Genomic DNA, 27032 nt, shown 5'->3' with positions numbered 1-27032 from the left:
AATAGCAAGAAAGAATAAAAACCGCATGTAAAATCTAAAAAAACGCAAACGGGCAACGAAAAGGGGGGGATGCAACACGAGGACTTCCGAGGGGGTCACCCATCCAAGTACTACTATCGACCAAGCACGCTTAACTGCGAAGTTCTGATGGGATCCAATGCATTAGTGCTGGTATGATCGCACCCAAAAAACTATCTATGCTTATTGCTTTTATGTTTCAAAAGACGCAGAATCTCCTTTGTTTTCGTAAGCGAGGCGTGGGACCCACGTGACCGATCGGCTCCGTTCCAAAAATATGAAAACTATCAACTATGAACCGGAGGCCACCCGAGCATAGAAATAGCAAGAAAGAAAAAAAACAAAAAAACCGAACGTAAAATCTAAAAAAACACGCAAACGGGCAACGAAAAAGGGGGATGTAACACGAGGATTTCCCAAGGGGTCAGCCATCCTAGTACTACTCTTGCCCAAGCACGTTTAACTGCGGAGTTCTGATAGGATCTGATGCATTAGTGCTGGTTTGATCGCACCCGAAATAATATCCATGCTTATTGCTTTTATGTCTTAAAAGACGTAGAACTTCCTTTGTTTTCGTACACGAGGCGTGGGACCCACGTGACCGATCGGCTCCGTTCCAAAAATACGAAAACCATCAACCATGAACCGGAGGCCAACCGCGCATAGAAATAGCAAGAAAGAAAAAAAACAAAAAAAAAACCGCACGTAAAATCTAAAAAAACGCAAACGGGCAACGAAAAGGGGGTGCAACATGAGGACTTCCTAGGGGGTCACCCATCCTAGTACTACTCTCGCCCAAACTCGCTTAACTACATAGTTCTGATGGGATCCGGTGCATTAGTGCTGGTATGATCGCACCGGAAATACTATCCATGCTTATTGCTTTTATGTCTTAAAAGACGCAGAACCTCCTTTGTTTTCGTAAGCGAGGCTTGGGACCCACGTGACCGATCGGCTCCGTTCCTAAAATACGAAAACCATCAACCATCAACCGGAGGCAACCCGAGCATAGAAATAGCAAGAAAGAAAAAAAACAAAAAAAAAACCGAACGTAAAATCTAAAAAAAACGCAAACGGGCAACGAAAAAGGAGGGGTGCAACACGAGGATTTCCCAAGGGGTCAGCCATCCTAGAACTACTTTTGCCCAAGCACGCTTAACTGCGGAGTTCTGATAGGATCCGGTGCATTAGTGCTGGTATGATCGCACCCGAAATAATATTCTTGCTTATTGCTTTTATGTCTTAAACGATGAAGTGTAACGCCCGTGTTTCTGGGCTAGGCATTAATGTTGATGTAATAGTCTATGTTAACCTTTGTAACTCATTTTGAAATAATAAGAATGTATTATTTGTTTTATGCTTAATTGTGTGGCTTAAATGAATTAAGAGTAAAAATAAGCGTAAAAATAAAATGTTAGATAAAACCGATATCGATACATGAAGACGTAGGGGTTGTGGCAAGGTTTCCGAAAATATAAAGAATGCCAAAATCCGAGTTATAACGAAGAAGTTATGACATGTCGAAGTTTCGCGACAGAACTGGCACGACACTGCGTGACGTAAATAGTGAATTTACGATAAAGCGATATTTAGACTTAGTGATCTAAACAAAAGTCGTAGAGTTCGTTAAACCGAGAGCGTGCATAAAAAGAACGCCCAAATCTGAGTTCGTACAAACTCAATCTACCCCGTGAACTTAGTAATGTGCATCCTACCTTCCACGTTTCGAACTTGAAAAAGTGCCTATCCGAAGAGACTCTCATAATTCCACTCGATGAAATCGAGATCAATGAGAGCCTCAACTTCGTGGAAGAACCTGTGGAGATCATGGACCGAGAGGTCAAATGAACGAAGCAAAGCCGCATCCTGATTGTGAAGGTTCGTTGGAACGCCAAGCAAGGACCAGAGTTCACTTGGGAGCGCGAGGATCAAATGAAACTTAACTATCCTCATCTCTTTGCTTAGTTGTGTTGTAATAACGTAACTACTTGAATTCTGAATTTCGGGACGAAATTCCCTCTAACGGGGGGATGATGTGACAACCCGAAATTTACTCCGTCACTGTAACCCGTTTCCGTTAATAAAAGTTAGTTCTATTAAAAATTTTCCGTTAACTTTTATTTATTAAAATAATTCATTTTGAGTTATTTAAAATAAATAATATATAATGACGGGATAAAAACATCTAAGTCGGGTTACGGTTAGTTTACCCGGTAAAAATATTTAGCCCCGTTTAAACGGCTGTGTATGGTGGGTCCCCACTAGGCAGCCATATATAAAGGAGGAGTGCCCACCTTTAGAGCCTTTTCCCACCTTGGAGCTTTCTCTCTCTACTTTCTCTCTCTAAAAATCGGGTTTGGCTCAAGAACACCACCTTCAAGCCTCAAAAATCTAAGGTAATCTTCCTAACTTGATTTTCTAGCTTGGTATTCATGTTATTTCGAGTTGGATCGTCCAAGAACCCCCAAAATGCATGCGTTTACGGTTTGGGGAGCCTCCCAAAACCGTAAACTCCTATAAACGGGTTTAGAAGCCCCAAAAACACTTCCAAACCTTCTCTAATGCTTAGATATAGCTTAGATACTTGCATGCATGGACTAAGGAACCCAAGATCGTGACTTTTTTGCCATAAACTTGAGTTTACGGTTCTGGAACATCCAAGAACCGTAAACCCAAAAACCGTAAACACCTCAAATGGTATTACGATGCCCCTAAACCCTTCCTTAGCTTGTTTGATGAACTAGAAACTAGTGTAAATGAGCTTAGGACCTTGAAACATGAAATGGTTGAAGTGGTCAAGGGTTTACGGCTGTAAACCCAAGAGTTTACGACCGTAAACTCCTAGAGTTTATGACCGTAAACTCCCAAGGAGTGGTCCAAGGACCGTAAACTCCAAGGGAGTACCCAATCGAACCCTAATCACTTCCAAAGCCCTCGAAATGATCCTAGGAACCTTCCTTGTGATGCATGAGACCTTTAGACACACAAACTCACCATTTCCATGAGTTTACGGCCGTAAACTCATGGGGGAAATGGTCTCCCAACCGTAAACACACCTAAGTGTGGCCAAGTGAAGTGTAAACTCCATAGTGAGGCCATACACTCCTTAGATGCCACCTTTAGCACTCCTAACACTTAAAACAAAGTGTTTGCATACATTAAAGTACCTTTACTCACTTAATTAGTGATTACACAACTAATTAGATACTTTATACATCACTACATGTTACATAGGATCCGTGTGTGTGTTCAAGTCCTCACTTGACACCTAGCATCTTACTCGGCGTTTCCATCCACTTCACTCACTACAGGTGAGTTCATACCCCAAAATGAACCTTTTTAATGTTTCTAACTGTTTTATGGGGGGGGAATACAAGTTGAACCAACTAAGTTATAGTAACAATCACATGTGAATTATAACTTGCAACCAAAAGGATTTTCTACACTATTAACTGTTTTTACCATCAAAAAGGGATTTTCTATGTTTTCAACTATATTGCCAATTAAACTGTTTTCAAATGCTTACCAAATTCATTTTCGTGTTAAATCACTATAAAACTATTTTTCAAAATTCGTTTAAACTAATTTTTATTCTCAAACCATATCTACACCAATATATTTATATAAGTAAGACTTGAAGGACTTAGGACTAATAACTCACCTTACTTCCTGTTCTTGTTTGATTGTGGGCTTAGGGTATTTTGTTATTAGTCCGACTCTCGTTGAATTCTTAGTTATATATCTTATATATTTGTGTCAGATATAAAAGTTTTCATATCATTTCAATGCCTTTGGGTATCAAAGACACGCAACCAACAACACTATTTAACTATAATAGGTATCTACACCAATATATTTATATAAGTAAGACTTGAAGGATTTAGGACTAATAGCTCACCTTATTTCCTGTTCTTGTTTGATTGTGGGCTTAGGGTATTTTGTTATTAGTCCGACTCTCGTTGAATTCTTAGTTATATATCTTATACATTTGTGTCAGATATAAAAGTCTTCATATCTTAACTATAATAGGTATAGTTAAGGGATACTACTCAATGCTACTATTGCCATGACAACTACTAGAGTCAGTTCAGTTGTGAGTCAATATATGCTATGTACTATACAAGAGAACACTATATACTATACAAGAGAACACTATATACTATACAAGGAGAACATTATGTACTATACAAAGAGAACACTACATACTATACAAGAGAACTTACTAAAATAGAATGTGACATACTATTTCTCGATACGACACATCTTTGTGCTATCACCGCGTAACCAGAGTCTCCTGGAGGGAGAGCGGGCATTATATGTATAGATCTATACGGGACAGACACTCCCACATCCCGACTGCTAGCTACAGTCCGAGCCGTCTAGGCCCAGGGGTGACAAAATGTCACATCTACATATGACTCGGAGGGTCAAAGGGATTCGATCGTCAATCAGCATGGTTACGTACGAGTTCACATTCAAACCTTTAATTAATACTTTAAAAATTAAAGGCAACAGGCTCCCTGAGGAGTATTGTACATTTAATACTACCTGGAGCCTGCATTTCATTACATACGGCCGACAGTGATACTGTTGGGGTAAAACATTTTTCTCAGTACTATACATGAATAAAGTCAGAAAACTATATTTTCATACTATTAACTACTAGAAGACTTGTACATTTTCGAAGGAACAAACAAACCATCGGGTCTTGGAACAGACTACTTTTCTGGAAAACATAGGGTTTTCTAGGGTTCATACTATTTTCAAACACCGAAATTTTCTTTTACAATGTATAAATGTGAATATTTTTATACAGGAAATGACACTAAATACTTATGAACTCACCAGCTTTATGCTGATAAACATTTTCAAAATAACTTGTATCCTCAGGTCATCAGTAGACAGGTACGGATGCAGCTTTTGAGAAGACGGAGCACACATAAGACTCCACTTATTTTGATTGTATTTTTGGTGTCTAACATTTGTACCGAACACGTTTGTATTACAATTATTATCTTAATGCAATGGATGTTGTTGCTTGTCTTTACTATTATGCTTTGTTATGATACTGTACATGACGTCCTCCACCCCAGAACGTATTCCGCCGTTCTCGGTTTTGGGGTGTGACAGATTGGTATCAGAGCACTGTTTATAGTGAATCAAGTATATCAACCCATAAAAGATATACAAACTATAAACACATCGGGACTAAAACACTCTGAACAAGAATATATACTTTTAAATAATAAAATATTTAACTAAGTATATATGTACATTCATTCATACAAAGGGTCAGTATCATACTAGAACAGAACAAAAGTATTAAGATTGTTGAACATCACAGTTAGGCTTAGAGACATATGGCCAAAACTAGGCGGATGTAGCCTGATCAACTACATTTTCCTAGGAGTGGCTAGCATGTGCCTAAGAATGGTTGTGGTGTTGCAACAAGTCTAAAACTTACCAATACTACTACAAGAACATCAGAACAAGAATACTATAGGAGTATTCTGCATTCTAGTTACAACATATGTGAGAACTAAAAGGGTCGTTACTAGTAGGGCAATAGTTGCTAAGTGGATACATCACGGTTACATGCGACTAAGGCGTTATAGACTTAGAATCTGTGACCTTTGCTTCATTTCCTGTTCTTGTTTGATTGTGGGCTTGGAGTTAGGGTCACTTATTCGAAGGTCTATTCTGCTTCGATTACATGTAATTGGTATGCACTATGCAAATATTGGGTCGACTAATAACGATCATCTTATAAGTATCCTAGATTAGCGCGCCTATCAAATTTCCTTTCCCCACTCTCGCGTAAATGGCATAACCGCATCCCGAGCGGAAGTCATGAAACTCCGAGCACGTCAGAGGACGCACGAGCGACATCTTCAGGGAGTTGTGCACCAACTGGCTGATCTTAGGGTTTGCCCCAAAGGATCCCCGTCGCCAGTAAAAGATGCCAACTCATCCTTCCCTTTTGATTAAGGAATAGCTTTCTTTTCTATAGTCAATAGAGTACATGCCTGTAAACATTCCTAACTTTGGAAGTACTCTAACTAGACTACTAAACTGCCAACATTTTCCTTAATGGTTTGATGTAAGACCTCCTGCTAGGTCATTCCCTTTCCCGAACTCATTATACGTCAGTAATACCAGTAATATTGGCAGTATCTAATCGATGGGGAAGTTGTACTTTTGGGTGTCCCTAACCTAGCAGTACATTTCCCTTTGTTTGTTAGACTATAGAAAGTTAGTCCAAGAAACACTCTTATCATGTTTACAAATCGATTCTTACTATTGTCATCGTTTTCGTAACCTTTCAATACAGGATGCCGCCTCGCAAGCGTCCAACCAGGAGAACTCCTGCAACTCAAGCCCCACCACCACCTACACCGACGGTTCCTCCGCAGTTCGACCCGGTGTTGTTCCAAACAGCCGTGACTGCAGCCGTGACCGCCGCTCTGGCGCAAGTCAATTCTGGTGGTGCCAGTGGAGGTGGACTGGGCACTAACTCTAGCCAGGGTGAAACCCAACCCCGTGCTCGGGAATGCACCTACAAAGATTTCATCAGTTGCAAGCCTACCTACTTCAACGGGACTGGGGGAATCCTTGCCCTAACCCAATGGTTCGAAAGAGCCGAGGCAGTATTCGAAATGTGCTCCTGCCCCGAAGGGAGCAAGATAAAGTTTTATACTTGTACCCTTACCCAAAGGGCCCTAACATGGTGGAATGGCCATGTCAAAGCCCCCTCCCTGGTAGCAGCTAACGCCATGGATTGGGATACACTGAAAGACCTAATGATGACAGAGTACTGCCCAAAGGGAGAAATTCAGAAATTGGAGGAGGAACTCTGGAATCTCAAAATGCAGGGTTCCGATATAGTAGCTTACACCACCCGGTACTGCGAGCTGGTAGCCCTATGCCCTAACATGATCCCCTCGGAAGCTAAGAAGATTGAGCGATACATCGGGGGCCTAGTGCCTCCGTATCGTGGGAACGTTCTATCATCAAGACCAACGACCTTCGAAAGTGCCAAGGAGTTGGCCCAAATGCTCATCGATCATGAAGTTCCCCGTGCTCCATCTACAACCACAACCATCACTACTGCTCCAACTCACGCCTCCGACAACAAGAGAAAGCGGGGAGATCGAAAGAAGGGTAAATCAGTCAAATCCTCTTCCAGTAACCAGCAAATAGTGGCTGTCCATGCTGCCACTACTCCTAGTGCCCCTGTACCCGCCAAAACATATGCGGGGAATCTACCCAAGTGCGATAAGTGCGCCTTCCATCATAACGGCCCATGCCGTGAAATGCACTGCGCCAATTGCGACCGGAAGGGCCACACCATCCGGTTCTGCAGAGCACCTCCCAAACCTATTTCCTAAATTCCCAGTTCGGGAGCGAGCCAGGCCTGCTATGGCTGTGGCGAAGTTGGACATTTCAAAAGAAATTGTCCAAAGACTGGCAACGCGGGAGGAGCAGGTAGACTACTTGCTATTGGCCATAATGAGGCTGTAGCAGACCCCACCGTTGTCTCGGGTACGTTCCTTCTTGATAACTCTTATGCTTGTATTCTATTCGATAGTGGGGCAGAAAGAAGTTTCGTAAACCAAAACTTTAAACACTTACTCAAACAATCACCGCAATCACTGAAAGAAACCTTCGTCGTAGAAATGGCTAACGGCAAGACGGAAAGTTCTAACGAAATCTACATAGGTTGTACCCTCACGCTAGATAATCATTCATTTCCTATCGATCTCATACCAGTAGCGATCAAGAGCTTTGATGTCATCATAGGCATGGACTGGTTGAGTCTCCATCATACCGACATCCTGTGTTTCGACAAAGCCATCCGTCTGAATCTGCCCAACAATGAAACATTGATGATCTACGGAGACAAACCCAGTACGAGCCTTCGCATCATCTCGAGCATTCAAGCCCAGAAATACTTGCGCAAGGAATATCGCACATTCCTTGCACACGTTGTCGACACGAGCCGGAAAACGAAAGAACTCAAAGATTTCCCCGTCGTGTGTGACTTCCCTGACATCTTTCCAGAGGAACTTCCAGGTTTACCTCCCAAACGTCAAGTCGAGTTCAGAATCGATTTAATCCCAGGAGCAACCCCCGTAGCAAAGGCGCCCTATCGTCTAGCGCCTGCTGAAATGCAAGAAGTATCCGGCCAACTTAACGAACTGCTCAACAAGGGCTTTATAAGACCAAGCTTCTCACCCTGGGGAGCACCAGTCTTGTTCGTAAAGAAGAAAGACGGATCGTTTCGCATGTGCATCGACTACAGAGAACTCAACAAGCTGACAATCAAGAACCGTTATCCCCTTCCTCGTATAGACGATTTATTTGATCAACTGCAAGGGGCGAGTTACTTTTCCAAAATTGATCTAAGGTCCGGGTATCACCAGTTGCGAGTACTCGAGGAGGATGTTCCGAAAACAGCCTTCCGGACTCGTTACGGGCACTACGAGTTCGTAGTGATGCCGTTCGGACTGACCAATACGCCCGCAGTCTTCATGGACTTGATGAATAGAGTATGCCGTCCTTACTTGGATCAGTTCGTCATCGTCTTCATTGATGATATACTTATCTACTCTAGAAGTGAGGAAAAGCATAGCGATCATCTGCGACAGGTCCTGGAAACTCTACGATCGGAGAAGCTTTACGCAAAGTTCTCAAAGTGCGAATTTTGGATCCGAAGAGTCGAATTCTTAGGACACGTGGTTAGCAAAGAAGGAATCCACGTGGACCCATCCAAGATTAAAGCTATTGAGAACTGGTCAGCACCGAAGACGCCTACAGAAATTCGCCAATTTCTAGGCCTCGCTGGCTACTACCGAAGATTCATTCAGAATTTCTCTCGGATCGCGAAGCCTCTTACGGCATTGACCCAGAAAGGCGTGACCTTTGACTGGGAAGAAAAACAAGAGAAGGCATTCCGAACCCTGAAGCGAGCCTTGTGCACCGCACCGATACTGTCCCTCCCCGAAGGGACAGAAGACTTCGTAGTCTATTGCGATGCATCCAATCAGGGGCTCGGCTGTGTTCTGATGCAACGAGGCAAGGTCATCGCCTATGCCTCAAGACAGCTGAAGACACACGAAGTCAACTATACCACGCACGACCTCGAGCTAGGAGCGGTCGTGTTCGCCCTAAAGATATGGAGACACTATCTATATGGTACAAAGAGCACCATCTATACCGACCACAAAAGCCTCCAACACATCTTCAACCAGAAGGAGCTCAACATGAGACAACGACGGTGGGTCGAGCTACTCAATGACTACAAATGTGAAATTCGTTACCACCCGGGTAAAGCCAATGTAGTAGCAGACGCCCTAAGTCGGAAGGAATATTCTGGGAGAAGAGTCAAGTCCCTAACCATGACTATCCATTCGCATCTACCCGCACAAATTAGGGGAGCACAACTTGAAGCTTTGAAACCGGAAAATGTGGCGGGAGAGTCCCTGCGAGGAATGGATAAGAATCTGGTAGTCAAGGATGACGGAGCTTACTACCTCATGGACCGAATCTGGACACCGCGACACGGTGGCTTCAGAGACTTGGTCATGAAAGAAGCGCACAACACTCGATATTCCATTCACCCAGGTTCAGATAAGATGTACCTGGATCTCAAGAAATCGTACTGGTGGCCTAACATGAAAGCGGAAATCGCTACCTTCGTGAATAAGTGCCTTACTTGCGCTAAGGTCAAGGTCGAATACCAGAAACCCTCGGGTCTTCTCCAACAGCCAGAGATACCTGAATGGAAGTGGGAGAGAATTACTATGGATTTCATTACCAAATTGCCCAAATCTCCGAGTGGGTACAACACCATTTGGGTAATTATCGACCGGCTAACCAAATCCGCCCACTTCCTTCCTATCAAGGAAAATTTCAAAATGGAGAAACTCACGCGAATCTACATCCAAGAGGTAGTCCGACTGCACGGTGTACCTGTGTCCATTATTTCGGATCGGGATAGCAGGTTCACTTTGAGGTTCTGGCAGTCACTACAGAAGGCTCTTGGAACTAAGCTGGATATGAGCACAGCTTACCATCCTCAAACCGATGGGCAGAGTGAGAGAACTATTCAAACCTTGGAGGATATGCTGCGAGCCTGTGTAATCGACTTTGGTAAGGCGTGGGATACCCACTTACCCCTAGTCGAGTTTTCCTACAACAACAGTTATCACACAAGCATCAAAGCTGCTCCATTCGAAGCCCTATACGGCCGGAAGTGCAGATCCCCTCTGTGCTGGGCCGAGGTAGGCGACACTCAATTAGCTAAGAGACGAGTTCCTGACAGCACTCTCACCGGTCCAGAAATCATCCGCGAAACCACCGAAAAGATCGTACAAATCCGAGCACGACTTAAAGCCTCAAGAGACCGACAGAAAAGCTACGCAGACAAACGGAGGAAACCCTTGGAATTCCAGGTGGGAGACCGAGTCCTTTTGAAAGTCTCACCCTGGAAAGGCTTGATACGCTTCGGAAAGCGCGGAAAGCTGAATCCAAGATACATAGGGCCTTTTTAGATTCTCACTAGAATCGGCCCCGTAGCTTACAAACTCAATCTACCCCGTGAACTTAGTAATGTGCATCCTACCTTCCACGTTTCGAACATGAAAAAGTGCCTATCCGAAGAGACTCTCATAATTCCACTCGATGAAATCGAGATCAATGAGAGCCTCAACTTCGTGGAAGAACCTGTGGAGATCATGGACCGAGAGGTCAAACGAACGAAGCAAAGCCGCATCCCGATTGTGAAGGTTCGTTGGAACGCCAAGCAAGGACCAGAGTTCACTTGGGAGCGCGAGGATCAAATGAAACTTAACTATCCTCATCTCTTTGCTTAGTTGTGTTGTAATAACGTAACTACTTGAATTCTGAATTTCGGGACGAAATTCCCTCTAACGGGGGGATGATGTGACAACCCGAAATTTACTCCGTCACTGTAACCCGTTTCCGTTAATAAAAGTTAGTTCTATTAAAAATTTTCCGTTAACTTTTATTTATTAAAATAATTCATTTTGAGTTATTTAAAATAAATAATATATAATGATGGGATAAAAACATCTAAGTCGGGTTACGGTTAGTTTACCCGGTAAAAACATTTAGCCCCGTTTAAACGGCTGTGTATGGTGGGTCCCCACTAGGCAGCCTATATAAAGGAGGAGTGCCCACCTTTAGAGCCTTTTCCCACCTTGGAGCTTTCTCTCTCTACTTTCTCTCTCTAAAAATCGGGTTTGGCTCAAGAACACCACCTTCAAGCCTCAAAAATCTAAGGTAATCTTCCTAACTTGATTTTCTAGCTTGGTATTCATGTTATTTCGAGTTGGATCGTCCAAGAACCCCCAACATGCATGCGTTTACGGTTTGGGGAGCCTCCCAAAACCGTAAACTCCTATAAACGGGTTTAGAAGCCCCAAAAACACTTCCAAACCTTCTCTAATGCTTAGATATAGCTTAGATACTTGCATGCATGGACTAAGGAACCCAAGATCGTGACTTTTTTGCCATAAACTTGAGTTTACGGTTCTAGAACATCCAAGAACCGTAAACCCAAAAACCGTAAACACCTCAAATGGTATTACGATGCCCCTAAACCCTTCCTTAGCTTGTTTGATGAACTAGAAACTAGTGTAAATGAGCTTAGGACCTTGAAACATGAAATGGTTGAAGTGGTCAAGGGTTTACGGCCGTAAACCCAAGAGTTTACGACCGTAAACTCCTAGAGTTTATGACCGTAAACTCCCAAGGAGTGGTCCAAGGACCGTAAACTCCAAGGGAGTACCCAATCGAACCCTAATCACTTCCAAAGCCCTCGAAATGATCCTAGGAACCTTCCTTGTGATGCATGAGACCTTTAGACACACAAACTCACCATTTCCATGAGTTTACGGCCGTAAACTCATGGGGGAAATGGTCTCCCAACCGTAAACACACCTAAGTGTGGCCAAGTGAAGTGTAAACTCCATAGTGAGGCCATACACTCCTTAGATGCCACCTTTAGCACTCCTAACACTTAAAACAAAGTGTTTGCATACATTAAAGTACCTTTACTCACTTAATTAGTGATTACACAACTAATTAGATACTTTATACATCACTACATGTTACATAGGATCCGTGTGTGTGTTCAAGTCCTCACTTGACACCTAGCATCTTACTCGGCGTTTCCATCCACTTCACTCACTACAGGTGAGTTCATACCCCAAAATGAACCTTTTTAAATGTTTCTAACTGTTTTATGGGGGGGAATACAAGTTGAACCAACTAAGTTATAGTAACAATCACATGTGAATTATAACTTGCAACCAAAAGGATTTTCTACACTATTAACTGTTTTTACCATCAAAAAGGGATTTTCTATGTTTTCAACTATATTGCCAATTAAACTGTTTTCAAATGCTTACCAAATTCATTTTCGTGTTAAATCACTATAAAACTATTTTCCAAAATTCGTTTAAACTAATTTTTATTCTCAAACCATATCTACACCAATATATTTATATAAGTAAGACTTGAAGGACTTAGGACTAATAACTCACCTTACTTCCTGTTCTTGTTTGATTGTGGGCTTAGGGTATTTTGTTATTAGTCCGACTCTCGTTGAATTCTTAGTTATATATCTTATATATTTGTGTCAGATATAAAAGTTTTCATATCATTTCAATGCCTTTGGGTATCAAAGACACGCAACCAACAACACTATTTAACTATAATAGGTATCTACACCAATATATTTATATAAGTAAGACTTGAAGGATTTAGGACTAATAGCTCACCTTATTTCCTGTTCTTGTTTGATTGTGGGCTTAGGGTATTTTGTTATTAGTCCGACTCTCGTTGAATTCTTAGTTATATATCTTATATATTTGTGTCAGATATAAAAGTCTTCATATCTTAACTATAATAGGTATAGTTAAGGGATACTACTCAATGCTACTATTGCCATGACAACTACTAGAGTCAGTTCAGTTGTGAGTCAATATATGCTATGTACTATACAAGAGAACACTATATACTATACAAGAGAACACTATATACTATACAAGGAGAACATTATGTACTATACAAAGAGAACACTACATACTATACAAGAGAACTTACTAAAATAGAATGTGACATACTATTTCTCGATACGACACATCTTTGTGCTATCACCGCGTAACCAGAGTCTCCTGGAGGGAGAGCGGGCATTATGTGTATAGATCTATACGGGACAGACACTCCCACATCCCGACTGCTAGCTACAGTCCGAGCCGTCTAGGCCCAGGGGTGACAAAATGTCACATCTACATATGACTCGGAGGGTCAAAGGGATTCGATCGTCAATCAGCATGGTTACGTACGAGTTCACATTCAAACCTTTAATTAATACTTTAAAAATTAAAGGCAACAGGCTCCTTGAGGAGTATTGTACATTTAATACTACCTGGAGCCTGCATTTCATTACATATGGCCGACAGTGATACTGTTGGGGTAAAACATTTTTCTCAGTACTATACATGAATAAAGTCAGAAAACTATATTTTCATACTATTAACTACTAGAAGACTTGTACATTTTCGAAGGAACAAACAAACCATCGGGTCTTGGAAAAGACTACTTTTCTGGAAAACATAGGGTTTTCTAGGGTTCATACTATTTTCAAACACCGAAATTTTCTTTTACAATGTATAAATGTGAATATTTTTATACAGAAAATGACACTAAATACTTATGAACTCACCAGCTTTATGCTGATAAACGTTTTCAAAATAACTTGTATCCTCAGGTCATCAGTAGACAGGTACGGATGCAGCTTTTGAGAAGACGGAGCACACATAAGACTCCACTTATTTTGATTGTATTTTTGGTGTCTAACATTTGTACCAAACACGTTTGTATTACAATTATTATCTTAATGCAATGGATGTTGTTGCTTGTCTTTACTATTATGCTTTGTTATGATACTGTACATGACGTCCTCCACCCCAGAACGTATTCCGCCGTTCTCGGTTTTGGGGTGTGACAGAGTACGCCCAGCGTACTTCGGCCTTGTGTGGTCCGAGAGAGAGCCGCGTAGCACCACCCGAAGCTCGCCACGTAGCAGTCTTATCCGAACTACGCCCATCGTAAGGCTTGGTACGCCCAGCGTACGCATGAAAGAGGCATTGCCCCGCGTACTTGCGAGTTACGCCCAGCGTAACCCCGAAGTATAGCCTTATAAATACGAGACGAGGCCTCCGGGTTTGTTGCCCAATATTTCTTCTCTCCCCCCTTATATTTCTTTCTTCTTGGCAATTTATACCCCCGAAGCCCCGGTATCATTCCCGAGACCCGAAGCAAGTCCCGAAGCCCCGAAGATCCCGAGAAGTAAAATTTCCGAGCCGAAACTCTGCCCGTGAGAAGCCCGGTTTTCAAGAAAGCATCCCGGTTTTATCGGAAAAGATTATTTTAATAGACGAGGTGTTGTCCGATCATCTTCTGATCAAGTGAGTGTATATTCCTTTTCTGCTAACACATAGATACAAAGTATTCTCTACAAAATACGTGTTATGTGTTTGTATATTATTTGCTTATTTGAATAATTTATTGAATGAATGATTTGTACAGGTTTTAAGCTGTATATAAATGTATATATTTTTATCTACTAATATGTTGGGTAGAACATGGGTAGACAGTTGTTGTGTGATGAAATAAAATGATGAGAGGGCTCGATGTGATTGTGATCTAGTCATTCAGCAGAATATGGATGATGACCACAGACTTTTCTAGACAGTTCTGTGGAATACTGGCAGGCTCATAACCTGTAGGTGTTGGTGAAATTGGGTGTTCATTTGATGTATTCTATCCCCCTCATGGTTGCCTTAGGACATTCATTGCTAAGGAAACCCCTCTGCAGTAGTGTTCGTCCCGATGAAAATCCTAGATTAGGTCCCTTGTAATAGTTATTGTCATAGGGACGTAAAGTGAGGATAACGGGAATGGGTAATCGGGTTATTGTTGGTTGGTGAATTAAATATAATTATTTATTGTGGGATGAAAACCCTATATGCTCACCAGGCTCCCAAGCCTGACCCACTCAGTTTCTTTGTATTACAGGTAGTGGCGCGAGAGCATAAGTTGGAGAACTTGTGAAGATGTTTTTGTTTATAGACCAGTAGTTTTATAAAATGTGTAAGGTCTATGTTTTAATGTTTATGCTTATGTGTCTGTATCGGAACATGACATCCCGAGTTTTGATATATAATGAAAATACATTTCTTTAAGAAATGCTTTGATAAACCTTATTTTATCATGTATAGTTTTGGGGACAAATTCCGCAACTCTTTTAAATCAATGGATTTACTCTGAATTTATTTTAAAAGCATAAATGAAACCGGTCTTTTCTGGCCGTGATTTTGGGGATGTCACAGTTGGTATCAGAGCATTAGTTTAAGCGAACTAGGAGTTTGTAGGATTTCTAGACTTAAACTTAGAATGCTAAGTAAAGATTGAGAGATAAGTGTCTGCTATATTTATCACACGAGCACTAGTTTATTTTAGGAAAGTTTCCTAAAATGTTTTTATGTGCTAAATGTTATATGTTTGCCATATATGATATTATTTGTTCGGATCTATGGTTTGTTGCCAACCGGATCTGAAAGCTTATGTGTTTAGGATTCTAAGCGTAGGATTACGGTATTAGAACTAGCATGTAAACGTTTCGGAGTGATAAGGATGATTTGATTATCTATCGTGATTGAGGATCTAAATTCACCTTATTCGGTGTATAGATCAATGATGGCAAGAACAAGAAGTGGCGTTGGAAACGCAGACGAAAACAGGAATCAACAGCCTCAACCACCAGTGATTGAACATATACCTGTTGTAGCAGTAGCACCTGAGCCAATGACAATGGCTGGTGTACAATTGATGATTCAGACGATGTTGGATCGTCAGATGGAAGAAACGAGACGTCTGCTTCAGCAGAATTGTGAAGAACCTTCAATGCCGATTGTGCAGCCCGAATTAAGTGAAGGGCAGTCGGAAGGAGGTAACTTCAGTGGGACTGTTGGTCAAGCCAACTCACCGTTAGTTAGACAAAACCACCAGGAAGGAGGAATTGATGGACTTGGATGCAAGTACAAAGACTTTTTGACTTTCAAACCATCGACCTTCACTGGAAAGGAGGATCCGATCGGAGTTATGGATTGGATCTCGGAAATGGAGCTAGCCTTCATGACGTGTGGTTGCAGAGGCAAGTTGCAGACCACTTTTGCAGTACGTCAGTTCAGGGGTGGAGCTGATCATTGGTGGAACACTCTGGGGAAGACCCTAAGCCCTAATGAGCCACTACAACTGACTTGGGCAGAGTTTTTGGTGCAGTTCAAGCGCAAGTTCTGCTCGGCCCAAAATCTACTGGAGTTGGAGAACAAGTTTCTGACATTGACAAAAGGCAGCATGTCAGTTGATGAATACACTAACGCCTTTACAAACAAAATGGAGTTTGCCTTGCGCATCGTTCCAGACGAGTTGACGAAAGTTGATCGATACGCAAAGGGACTCCCATGGGAGTACGCAGTGCCATTACGACAGACACCTACTCTGGAGGCAGCTATTTGGGCTGCCAAGTCTGTTGAGGACATGATCAAGGGAAGAACCGCCAGCAAAGTTGAAGTTGGTGAAAAGAGAAAGTTTGAAGGAACTTCAGGTTCTAGCAAGAAAAGCAAATTTTCGAATTCTGATTCGAAAAAGTTTGGAGGAGGAAAAGGAGGCGAATCGAAATGGTGTGAGAAGTGCAAGAAAAAGCACTCTGGGAAATGTAGCGAGGATGTGACCTGCTACAAGTGTGGAAAGACGGGGCATTATGCCAATGAGTGTTCGTCCAACAAGAGAGTGTGCTTTGGGTGTAATGAAGAGGGGCACATTTTGAAAGACTGTCCTAGAAAGAAGGAGGCAGCAAAACCCAATATTCCCCCAAAGCCTAAAGCAAGAGCTTTCCAGATGACACTGGAAGCAGCTAAAGAAGAAGCTGATGTCGCTTCAGGTACCTTTCTCGTAAACAATTTGCCTGCCCAAATTTTATTTGATTCTAGAGCCAACTACTCCTTTATATCGCATGAATTTGGTAGAAAACTAGCTTTGCCTGTTGATAGACTAGATAATGCTTTATTAGTCGAAGTTGCTAGTGGAAAGTTTGTACCTGTTAGCCATCGTATGAAAAACATCTTAATCGACCTGAATGGGAATAAGTTCCACGAGGAATTATTGCCTATCGAACTTAACGGTTTCGACATCACGTTGGGAATGGATTGGCTTAGCGCCAATGACGCCGAGATATTGTGCAGAAAGAAGATAGTCAAAGTAAACCCCCCAGGGAAAGAGTCATTTATGGTGTATGAGGACAAACGCAGAGTAAATTCTGGGATCATTTCTCTAATGAAAGCCAGAAGGTGTTTGGCCAAAGGATGTACATCATATTTGGCATTCATGATCGATGCTAAGAAGGAGAAAAAAGAGATGCAGAGCATTCCTGTCGTGTGTGATTATCCGGAAGTATTTCCCGAAGATCTTCCCGGATTACCGCCTAATCGATAAGTAGAATTCCGTATCGACTTGTTACCCGGAACGACGCTGATAGCAAAAGCACCTTACCGATTAGCACCAACGGAGATGAAGGAGCTAATGATGCAACTTCAGGAGTTATTGGACAAAGGTTTCATTAGACCTAGTTCATCACCCTGGGGAGCTCCGGTGTTATTCGTAAAGAAGAAAGATGGAAGTATGAGAATGTGCAATGATTACAGAGAGCTGAACAAGGCAACAATAAAGAATAGATATCCGTTGCCAAGGATTGATGACCTGTTCGATCAACTACAAGGTTCAAGTTATTTTTCAAAGATCGACCTAAGGTCAGAATATCATCAGCTGAAAGTAAGAGAGCAGGATATCGAGAAGACTGCATTCAGAACACGATATGGACACTACAAGTTTTTGGTTATGTCATTTGGACTAACCAATGCCCCCGCAGCATTCATGGATTTAATGAACAGAGTTTGTAATCCGTTCCTTGATAAATCTGTGATAGTGTTAATAGATGACATTCTGATTTATTCGAAAAGCCAAGAGGAGCATGGAAGACACTTGCGAGAAGTGTTGGAAGTCTTGAAGAAGGAGAAGCTGTATTCAAAGTTATCCAAATGTGATTTTTGGATTCGAGAAGTCCAATTCTTGGGTCACGTGGTCAACCAAGAAGGAATAATGGTTGATCCAGCAAAGATTGAAGCTGTGATGAAGTGGGAACAACCAAAAAGTCCCACGGAGATCCGAAGCTTTTTGGGATTAGCTGGATATTACCGAAGGTTTATCCAAGGCTTTTCTTCGATTGCTACTCCACTAACAGCTTTGACTCACAAAGGAGCTACTTATGCTTGGAGTGATAAGCACAAAGAAGCATTCGAGTTGCTAAAGAAGAAGCTATGTGAAGCACCAATTCTTTCTCTACCCGATGGAGTTGAAGACTTCGCTGTCTATAGCGATGCGTCTGGTGTTGGGTTGGGTTGTGTTTTGACCCAAAGAGAAAAGGTAATAGCATATGCGTCTCGACAGCTGAAGGAGCATGAAAAGAATTACCCCACTCATGATTTGGAGCTGGCAGCGGTAGTTTTCGCTCTAAAGATATGGAGGCATTACCTCTATGGCACGAAGTGCAAACTTTTTACTGATCATAAGAGTCTCCAATATCTCTTTAGTCAGAAAGAATTGAATATGAGGCAGTGACGCTGGCTAGAACTACTTAAGGACTACGACTGTGAGATACTTTACCATCCCGATAAAGCAAATGTTGTCGCTGATGCTCTCAGTCGGAAAGTCAATCTTGAGAGAAAAAGGCCAAGAGCGTTGAGAATAGAAGTTGTCTCGACCATTGTGGAAAGTATAAAGAAAGCTCAAGAGGAAGCTTTTGAAAAGAACGACCGGAAGGAGGCATGTTTGGGCAAAACGTTGGTGTTTGGTACAAACGGTCATAGACTGAAGGTATTCCAAGATCGTATTTGGGTACCTAAGACAGGAGGAATAAGAGATCTTCTGATGGAAGAAGCTCACAAAACCATGTACTCAATTCATCCTTGTAGCACTAAAATGTATAGGGACCTGAAACCCTATTACTGGTGGCCGACGATGAAGCTCGACATTGCGAAGTATGTGGCGGAGTGTGTGACATGTGCGAGGGTCAAGGCACAACATCAAAAACCATACGGGAGTTTAGAACCTTTACCTGTGCTTATGGGTAAATGGGAAGACATTGCTATGGATTTTGTCACTAAACTGCCCAGAACAAAGAATGGTCACGACATGATTTGGGTGGTCGTTGATCACTTCACTACGAGTGCGCATTTCATAGCAGCCAATGAGAAATGGTCATGGATAAGCTTGCGAATTCTTACGTGAAGGAAATTGTGAGGCTTCACGGTATTCCGTTAACGATTGTGTCAGATCGTGACAGCCGTTTCACCTCGCGATTTTGGAGAAGTCTACAAGAGGAATTGGGTACCAAGTTGTGTTTAAGTACAGCTTACCATCCACAGACTGATGGTCAGAGCGAAAGAACGATACAAACGCTTGAAGATATGCTGAGAGCATGTACCCTGGAATTCCAAGGTAACTGGGATGAACATTTACCTTTGGTATGATCGCACCCAAAATAATATCCATGCTTATTGATTTTATGTCTTAAAAAACGCAGAACCTCCTTTGTTTTCGTATGCGAGGCGTGGGAACCACGTGACCGATCGACTCCGTTCCAAAAATACGAAAACCATCAACCATGAACCGTAGGCCACCCGAGCATACAAATAGCAAGAAAGAAAAAAAAACGCATGTAAAATTTAAAAAAACGCAAACAGGCAACGAAACAGGGGGTGCAACACGAGGACTTCCCAAGGGGTCACCCATCCTAGTACAACTCTCGCCCAAGCACGCTTAACTGCGGAGTTCTGATGGGATCCGGTACATTAGTTTTGCTATGATCACACTCGAAATACTATCCATGCTTATTGCTTTTATGTCTTAAAAGACACATAACCAACTTTGTTTTCGTACGCGGGGCATGGGACCCACGTGACCGATCGGCTCCGTTCCAAAAATACGAAAACCATCAACCATGAACCGGAGGCCACCCGAGCATAAAAATAGAAAAAAAAGTAAAACAAAACAAAAAAACTGCACATAAAATCTAAAAAAACGCAAACGGGAAACGGAAAAGGGGGGGGGGTGCAACAAGCCCAGGGGGTCACCCATCCTAATACTACTCTCGCCTAAGCACGTTTAAGTGCGGAGTTCTGATGGGATCCGGTGCATTAGTGCTTGTATGATCGAACCCGAAATACTATCCACGCTTATTGCTTTTATGTCTTAAAAGACGCAGAACCTCCTTTGTTTTGGTACGCGAGCCGTGGAACCCACGTGACCGATCGGCTACGTTCTAAAAATACGAAAACCATCAACCATGAACCGGAGGCCACCCGAACATAGAAATAGCAAGAAACAAAAAAAAGCAAAAAAAACCGCACGTAAAATCTAAAAAAACGCAAACGGGCAACGAAAAAGGGGCTGAAACACGAGGACTTCCAAGGGGGTCACCCATCCTAGTACTACTCTCGCTCAAGCACGCTTAACTACATAGTTCTGATGGGATCCGGTGCATTAGTGCTAGTATGATCGCACCGGAAATACTGTCCATGCTTATTGTTTTTATGTCATAAAATACGTAGAACCTCCTTTATTTTCGTACACGAGGCGTGGGACCTACGTGACCGATCGGCTCCGTTCCAAAAATACGAAAACCATCAACCATGAACCGGAGGCCACCCGAGCATAGAAATAGCAAGAAAGAAAAAAAAACAAAAAAAAAACCGCACGTAAAATGTAAAAAAACGCAAACGGTCAACGAAAAAGGGGGTGCAACACGAGGACTTCCCATGGGGTCACCCATCCTAGTACTACTCTCGCCCAAGCACGCGTAACTGCAGAGTTCTGATGGGACCCGTTGCAATAGTGGTGGTATGATCGCACCAAAAATACTCTCCATGTTTATTGTTTTTATGTCTCCAAAGACGCAGAACCTCCTTTGTTTTCGTACGCGAGACGTGGGACCGACGTGACCGATCGGCTCCGTTCCAAAAATACGAAAACCATCAACCATGAACCGGAGGCCACCGGAGCATAGAAATAGGAAGAAAGAAAAAAAAACCGCACGTAAAATATAAAAAAACACGCAAACGGGCAACGGAAAAGGGGTGTGCAACACGACAACTTCCCAGGGGGTCACCCATCCTAGTACTAATATCGCCCAAGCACGCATAACTGCGGAGTTCTAATGGGATCCGGTTCATTTGTGCTGGTATGATCGCACCCAAAGTACTATCCATGCTTATTGATTTTATGTCTTAAAAGACGCAAAACCTCCTTTGTTTTCGTATGTGAGGCGTGGGACCCACGTGACCGATCGACTCCGTTCCAAAAATACGAAAACCATCAACCATGAACCGTAGGCCACACGAGCATACAAATAACAAGAAAGAGAAAAAAAACGCACGTAAAATCTAAAAAAACGCAAACAGGCAACGAAACAGGGGGTGAAACACGAGGACTTCCCAAGGGGTCACCCATCCTAGTAAAACTCTCGCCCAAGCACGCTTAACTGCGAAGTTCTGATGGGATCCGATGCATTAGTGCTGGTATGATCGCACCCGAAATACTATCCATTCTTATTTCATTTTTGTCTTAAAAGACGCATAACCTCCTTTGTTTTCGTACGCGAGGCGTGGGACCCACTTGACCGATCGACTCCGTTCCAAAAATACGAAAACCATCAACCATGAACCGGAGGCCACCCGAGCATAAAAATAGCAAGAAAGAAAAAAACAAAAAAAACCGCACGTAAAATCTAAAAAAACGCAAACGGGCAACGAAAACGGGGGGTGCAACACGAGGACTTCCTAGGGGGTCACCAATCCTAGTACTACTCTCGCCCAAGCACGCTTAACTGTGGAGTTCTGATGGGATCCGGTGCATTAGTGCTGGTATGATCGCACCCGAAATACTATCCATGCTTATTACTTTTATGTCTTAAACGACACAGAACCTCCTTTGTTTTCATATGCGAGGCGTGGGACCCACGTGACCGATCGACTCCGTTCCAAAAATACGAAAACCATGAACAATGAACCGGAGGCCACCCGAGCATACAAATAGCAAGAAAGAAAAACAAAAGAAAAAAACTACACGTAAAATCTAAAAAAACGCAAACGGGCAATGAAAAAGGGGGTGCAACACGAAGACTTCCCGGGGGTCACCCATCCTAATACTACTCTCGCGCAAGAACGTTTAACTGCGGAGTTCTGTTGGGATCCGGCGCATTAGTGTTGGTATGATCGCACCCGAAATATTATCCATTCTTATTGCTTTTATGTCTTAAAAGATGCAGAACCTCCTTTGTTTTCGTACGCGAGCCGTGGGACCCACGTGACCGATCGACTCCATTCCAAAAATGCGAAAGCCATCAACCATGAACCGGAGGCCACCCGAGCATAGAAATAGCAAGAAAGAAAAAAAACAAAAAAAAAACAGCACGTAAAATCTAAAAAAACGCAAACGGGCAACGAAAAAGGGGGGGTGCAACACGAGGACATTCCAGGGGATCACCCATCCTAGTACTACTCTCGCCCAAGCACGCTTAACTGCGAAGTTCTGATGGGATCCGGTGCATTTGTGATGGTATGATCGCACCCGAAATACTATATATGCTTATTGCTTTTATGTCTTAAAATACGCAGAATCTCATTTGTTTTCGTACGCGAGGCGTGGGACGCACGTGACCGATCGACTCCTTTCCAAAAATACAAAAACCATCAACTATGAACCGGAGGCCACCCGAGCATAGAAATAGCAAGAAAGAAAAAAACGCACGTAAAATCTAAAAAAACGCATACGGGCAACGAAAAAAAGGGGTGCAACACGAGGACTTTCCAGGGGGTCACCCATCCTAGTACTACTCTCGCCCAAGCACGCTTAACTACAAAGTTCTGATGGGATCCGGTGCATTAGTGCTGGTATGATCGCACCGGAAATACTATCCATGTTTACTGCTTTTATGTCTTAAAAGACGCAGAACCTCCTTTGTTTTTGTAAGCGATGCGTGGGACCCATGTGACCGATCGGCTCCGTTCCAAAAATACGAAAACCATCAGCCATGAACCAGAGCCCACCCGAGCATAGAAATAGCAAGAAAGAAAACAAACAAAAAACCGAACGTAAAAATCTAAAAAAACACAAACGGGAAACGAAAAAGGGGGGTGCAACACGAGGACTTCCCAAGGGGTCAGCCATCCTAGTACTACTCTTTCCCAAGCACGCTTAACTGCGGAGTTCTGATAGGATCCGATGCATTAGTGCTGGTATGATCGCACCGGAAATAATATCCATGCTTATTGCTTTTATGTCTTAAAAGACGCAGAACCTCCTTTGTTTTCGTACGCAAGACGTGGGACCCACGTGACCGATCGGCTCCGTTCCAAAAATATGAAAGCCATCAACCACGAACCGAAGGCTACCCGAGCATATAAATAGCAAGAAAGAAAACAAAACAAAAAAAAACTGCATGTAAAATCTAAAAAAAACGCAAACGAGCAACGAAAAAGGGGGGTGCAACACAAGGACTTCCCAGGGGTCACCCATCCCAATACTACTCTCGCCCAAGCATGATTAACTACGGAGTTTTGATGGGATCCGGTGCATTATTTCTGGTAATATCCATGCTTATTGCTTTTATGTCTTAAAAGATGCAGAACCTCCTTTGTTTTCGTACGCGAGACGTGGGACCGACGTGACCGATCGGCTCCGTTCTAAAAATACGAAAACTATCAATCATGAACCGGAGGCCACCCGAGCATAGAAATAGCAAGAAAGAAAAAAAACCGCACGTAAAATATAAAAAAAACGCAAACGGGCAACGGAAAAGGGGTGTGCAACACGACAACTTCCCAGGGGGTCACCCATCCTAGTACTAATATCGCCCAAGCACGCATAACTGCGGAGTTCTAATGGGATCCGGTTCATTTGTGCTGGTATGATCGCACCGAAAATAGTATCCATGCTTATTGATTTTATGTCTTAAAAGACGCAAAACCTCCTTTGTTTTCGTATGTGAGGCGTGGGACCCACGTGACCGATCGACTCCGTTCCAAAAATACGAAAACCATCAACCATGAACCGTAGGCCACACGATCATACAAATAACAAGAAAGAAAAAAAAAACCCACGTAAAATCTAAAAAAACGCAAACAGGCAACGAAATAGGGGGTGAAACACGAGGAATTCCCAAGGGGTCACCCATCCTAGTACAACTCTCGCCCAAACACGCTTAACTGCGAAGTTCTGATGGGATCCGGTGCATTAGTGTTGGTATGATCGCACCCAAAATACTATCCATTCTTATTGCATTTTTGTCTTAAAAGACGCATAACCTCCTTTGTTTTCGTACGCGAGGCGTGGGACCCACATGACCGATCGACTCCGTTCCAAAAATACGAAAACCATCAACCATGAACCGGAGGCCACCCGAGCATAGAAATAGCAAGAAAGAAAAAAAACAAAAAAAACCTCACGTAAAATCTAAAAAAACGCAAACGGGCAACGAAAACGGGGGGTGCAACACGAGGACTTCCCAGGGGGTCACCAATCCTAGTACTACTCTCGCCCAAGCACGCTTAACTGCGAAGTTCTGATGGGATCCGATGCATTAGTGCTGGTATGATCGCACCCGAAATACTATCCCTGCTTATTGCTTTTATTTCTTAAAAGACACAGAACCTCCTTTGATTTCATACGCGAGGCGTGGGACCCACGTGACCGATCGACTCCGTTCCAAAAATACGAAAACCATCAACAATGAACCGGAGGCCACCCGAGCATACAAATAGCAAGAAAGAAAAACAAAACAAAAAAACTGCACGTAAAATCTAAAAAAACGCAGACGGGCAATGAAAAAGGGGGTGCAACACGAAGACTTCCCGGTGGTCACCCATCCTAATACTACTCTCGCCCAAGAACGTTTAACTGCGGAGTTCTGATGGGATCCGGCGCATTAGTGTTGGTATGATCGCACCCGAAATACTATCCATTCTTATTGCTTTTATGTCTTAGAAGATGCAGAACCTCCTTTGTTTTCGTACGCGAGCCGTGGGACCCACGTGACCGATCGACTCCATTCCAAAAATACGAAAACCATCAACCATGAACCAGAGGCCACTCGAGCATAGAAATAGAAAGAAAGAAAAAAAAACAAAAAAAACTGCACGTAAAAAATCTAAAAAAACGCAAACGGGAAACGAAAAAGGGAGGGTGCAACACGAGGACTTTCCAGGGGATCACCCATCCTAGTACTACTCTCGCCCAAGCACGCTTAACTGCGAAGTTCTGATGGGATCCGGTGCATTAGTGCTGGTATGATCGCACCCGAAATACTATATATGCTTATTGCTTTTATGTCTTAAAATACGTCTTAAAATATGCAGAATCTCCTTTGTGTTTCGTACGCGAGGCGTGGGACCCACGTGACCGATCGACTCCGTTCCAAAAATACGAAAACCATCAACTATGAACCGGAGGCCACCCGAGTATAGAAATAGCAAGAAAGAAAAAAAACAAAAACGCACGTAAAATCTAAAAAAACGCAAACGGGCAACGAAAAAAGGGGTGCAACACAAGGACTTTCCAGGGGGTCACCCATCCTAGTACTACTCTCGCCCAAGCACGCTTAACTACAAAGTTCTGATGGGATCCGGTGCATTAGTGCTGGTATGATCGCACCGGAAATACTATCCATGTTTATTGCTTTTATGTCTTAAAAGACGTAGAACCTCCTTTGTTTTTGTAAGCGATGCGTGGGACCCATGTGACCGATCGACTCCGTTCCAAAAATACGAAAACCATCAACCATGAACCAGAGCCCACCCGAGCATAGAAATAGCAAGAAAGAAAACAAACAAAAAAACCGAACGTAAAAATCTAAAAAAACACAAACGGGCAACGAAAAAGGGGGGTTCAACACGAGGACTTCCCAAGCGGTCAGCCATCCTAGTACTACTCTTTCCCAAGCACGCTTAATTGCGGAGTTCTGATAGGATCCGATGCATTAGTGCTGGTATGATCGCACCGGAAATAATATCCATGCTTATTGCTTTTATGTCTTAAAAGACGCAGAACCTCCTTTGTTTTCGTACGCGAGACGTGGGACCCACGTGACCGATCGGCTCCGTTCAAAAAATATGAAAGCCGTCAACCACGAACCGAAGGCCCCCCGAGCATATAAATAGCAAGAAAGAAAAACAAAACAAAAAAAAAACTGCACGTAAAATCTAAAAAAAAAACGCAAACGAGCAACGAAAAAGGGGGTGCAACACAAGGACTTCCCAGGGGGTCACCCATCCTAATACTACTCTCGCCCAAGCATGATTAACTGCGGAGTTCTGATGGGATCCGATGCATTATTGCTGGTAATATCCATGCTTATTGCTTTTATGTCTTAAAAGATGCAGAACCTCCTTTGTTTTTGTACGCGAGACGTGGGACCGACGTGACCGATCGGCTCCGTTCCAAAAATACGAAAACCATCAACCATGAACCGGAGGCCACCCGATCATAGAAATAGCAAGAAAGAAAAAAAAATCGCACGTAAAATCTAAAAAAAACACAAACGGGCAACAGAAAAGGGGTGTGCAACACGACAACTTCGCAGGGGGTCACCCATCCTAGTACTAATATCGCCCAAGCACGCATAACTGCGGAGTTCTAATGGGATCCGGTTCATTTGTGCTGGTATGATCGCACCCAAAGTACTATCCATGCTTATTGGTTTTATGTCTTAAAAGACGCAAAATCTCCTTTGTTTTCGTATGTGAGGCGTGGGACCCACGTGACCGATCGACTCCGTTCCAAAAATACGAAAACCATCAACCATGAACCGT

The 27032-nt window shown here is 42.9% G+C and overlaps 18 non-coding genes and 6 pseudogenes across 18 annotated transcripts; all 24 read right to left on the bottom strand.

Moving 5' to 3' along the window:
* Window positions 1-66: 66 nt before the first annotated feature.
* LOC145151130 (5S ribosomal RNA) lies at window positions 67-185 on the bottom strand. The gene has a single exon (XR_013731919.1). It is a non-coding gene; the product is annotated as a 5S ribosomal RNA (ribosomal RNA).
* Window positions 186-413: 228 nt separating this feature from the next.
* LOC145151313 (5S ribosomal RNA) lies at window positions 414-532 on the bottom strand (annotated as a pseudogene).
* Window positions 533-759: 227 nt separating this feature from the next.
* On the bottom strand, window positions 760-878 carry LOC145151284 (5S ribosomal RNA). Its single transcript, XR_013732040.1, has one exon. It is a non-coding gene; the product is annotated as a 5S ribosomal RNA (ribosomal RNA).
* Window positions 879-1109: 231 nt separating this feature from the next.
* On the bottom strand, window positions 1110-1228 carry LOC145150960 (5S ribosomal RNA). The gene has a single exon (XR_013731763.1). It is a non-coding gene; the product is annotated as a 5S ribosomal RNA (ribosomal RNA).
* An 18694-nt stretch (window positions 1229-19922) lies between these two features.
* Window positions 19923-20041, bottom strand: LOC145151128 (5S ribosomal RNA). Its single transcript, XR_013731917.1, has one exon. It is a non-coding gene; the product is annotated as a 5S ribosomal RNA (ribosomal RNA).
* A 572-nt stretch (window positions 20042-20613) lies between these two features.
* Window positions 20614-20732, bottom strand: LOC145151396 (5S ribosomal RNA; annotated as a pseudogene).
* A 229-nt stretch (window positions 20733-20961) lies between these two features.
* LOC145151215 (5S ribosomal RNA) lies at window positions 20962-21080 on the bottom strand. Its single transcript, XR_013731978.1, has one exon. It is a non-coding gene; the product is annotated as a 5S ribosomal RNA (ribosomal RNA).
* A 221-nt stretch (window positions 21081-21301) lies between these two features.
* On the bottom strand, window positions 21302-21420 carry LOC145150736 (5S ribosomal RNA). Its single transcript, XR_013731543.1, has one exon. It is a non-coding gene; the product is annotated as a 5S ribosomal RNA (ribosomal RNA).
* A 218-nt stretch (window positions 21421-21638) lies between these two features.
* Window positions 21639-21757, bottom strand: LOC145150852 (5S ribosomal RNA). The gene has a single exon (XR_013731667.1). It is a non-coding gene; the product is annotated as a 5S ribosomal RNA (ribosomal RNA).
* A 226-nt stretch (window positions 21758-21983) lies between these two features.
* On the bottom strand, window positions 21984-22102 carry LOC145148838 (5S ribosomal RNA). Its single transcript, XR_013729704.1, has one exon. It is a non-coding gene; the product is annotated as a 5S ribosomal RNA (ribosomal RNA).
* Window positions 22103-22329: 227 nt separating this feature from the next.
* LOC145151399 (5S ribosomal RNA) lies at window positions 22330-22447 on the bottom strand (annotated as a pseudogene).
* Window positions 22448-22677: 230 nt separating this feature from the next.
* LOC145151094 (5S ribosomal RNA) lies at window positions 22678-22796 on the bottom strand. The gene has a single exon (XR_013731886.1). It is a non-coding gene; the product is annotated as a 5S ribosomal RNA (ribosomal RNA).
* A 216-nt stretch (window positions 22797-23012) lies between these two features.
* Window positions 23013-23131, bottom strand: LOC145149779 (5S ribosomal RNA). The gene has a single exon (XR_013730626.1). It is a non-coding gene; the product is annotated as a 5S ribosomal RNA (ribosomal RNA).
* A 226-nt stretch (window positions 23132-23357) lies between these two features.
* On the bottom strand, window positions 23358-23476 carry LOC145151231 (5S ribosomal RNA). The gene has a single exon (XR_013731994.1). It is a non-coding gene; the product is annotated as a 5S ribosomal RNA (ribosomal RNA).
* Window positions 23477-23706: 230 nt separating this feature from the next.
* Window positions 23707-23823, bottom strand: LOC145151497 (5S ribosomal RNA; annotated as a pseudogene).
* A 203-nt stretch (window positions 23824-24026) lies between these two features.
* Window positions 24027-24145, bottom strand: LOC145151110 (5S ribosomal RNA). The gene has a single exon (XR_013731901.1). It is a non-coding gene; the product is annotated as a 5S ribosomal RNA (ribosomal RNA).
* A 218-nt stretch (window positions 24146-24363) lies between these two features.
* On the bottom strand, window positions 24364-24482 carry LOC145149515 (5S ribosomal RNA). The gene has a single exon (XR_013730381.1). It is a non-coding gene; the product is annotated as a 5S ribosomal RNA (ribosomal RNA).
* Window positions 24483-24709: 227 nt separating this feature from the next.
* On the bottom strand, window positions 24710-24828 carry LOC145149298 (5S ribosomal RNA). Its single transcript, XR_013730148.1, has one exon. It is a non-coding gene; the product is annotated as a 5S ribosomal RNA (ribosomal RNA).
* Window positions 24829-25055: 227 nt separating this feature from the next.
* On the bottom strand, window positions 25056-25173 carry LOC145151082 (5S ribosomal RNA). The gene has a single exon (XR_013731878.1). It is a non-coding gene; the product is annotated as a 5S ribosomal RNA (ribosomal RNA).
* Window positions 25174-25404: 231 nt separating this feature from the next.
* On the bottom strand, window positions 25405-25523 carry LOC145148512 (5S ribosomal RNA). Its single transcript, XR_013729394.1, has one exon. It is a non-coding gene; the product is annotated as a 5S ribosomal RNA (ribosomal RNA).
* Window positions 25524-25758: 235 nt separating this feature from the next.
* Window positions 25759-25877, bottom strand: LOC145150208 (5S ribosomal RNA). The gene has a single exon (XR_013731031.1). It is a non-coding gene; the product is annotated as a 5S ribosomal RNA (ribosomal RNA).
* A 227-nt stretch (window positions 25878-26104) lies between these two features.
* LOC145151449 (5S ribosomal RNA) lies at window positions 26105-26223 on the bottom strand (annotated as a pseudogene).
* Window positions 26224-26456: 233 nt separating this feature from the next.
* LOC145151457 (5S ribosomal RNA) lies at window positions 26457-26574 on the bottom strand (annotated as a pseudogene).
* A 204-nt stretch (window positions 26575-26778) lies between these two features.
* LOC145150993 (5S ribosomal RNA) lies at window positions 26779-26897 on the bottom strand. Its single transcript, XR_013731792.1, has one exon. It is a non-coding gene; the product is annotated as a 5S ribosomal RNA (ribosomal RNA).
* Between the last annotated feature and the right edge of the window lie 135 nt (window positions 26898-27032).

Source organism: Lactuca virosa, chromosome 1 (assembly GCF_052849685.1).
Source record: "Lactuca virosa cultivar CGN04683 chromosome 1, Lactuca_virosa_CGN04683_v6, whole genome shotgun sequence".
Classification (NCBI taxonomy): Eukaryota; Viridiplantae; Streptophyta; class Magnoliopsida; order Asterales; family Asteraceae; genus Lactuca; species Lactuca virosa.
The sequence above is the reverse complement of the archived record's forward strand: the minus strand, read 5'-3'. Positions and strand labels throughout refer to the sequence as shown.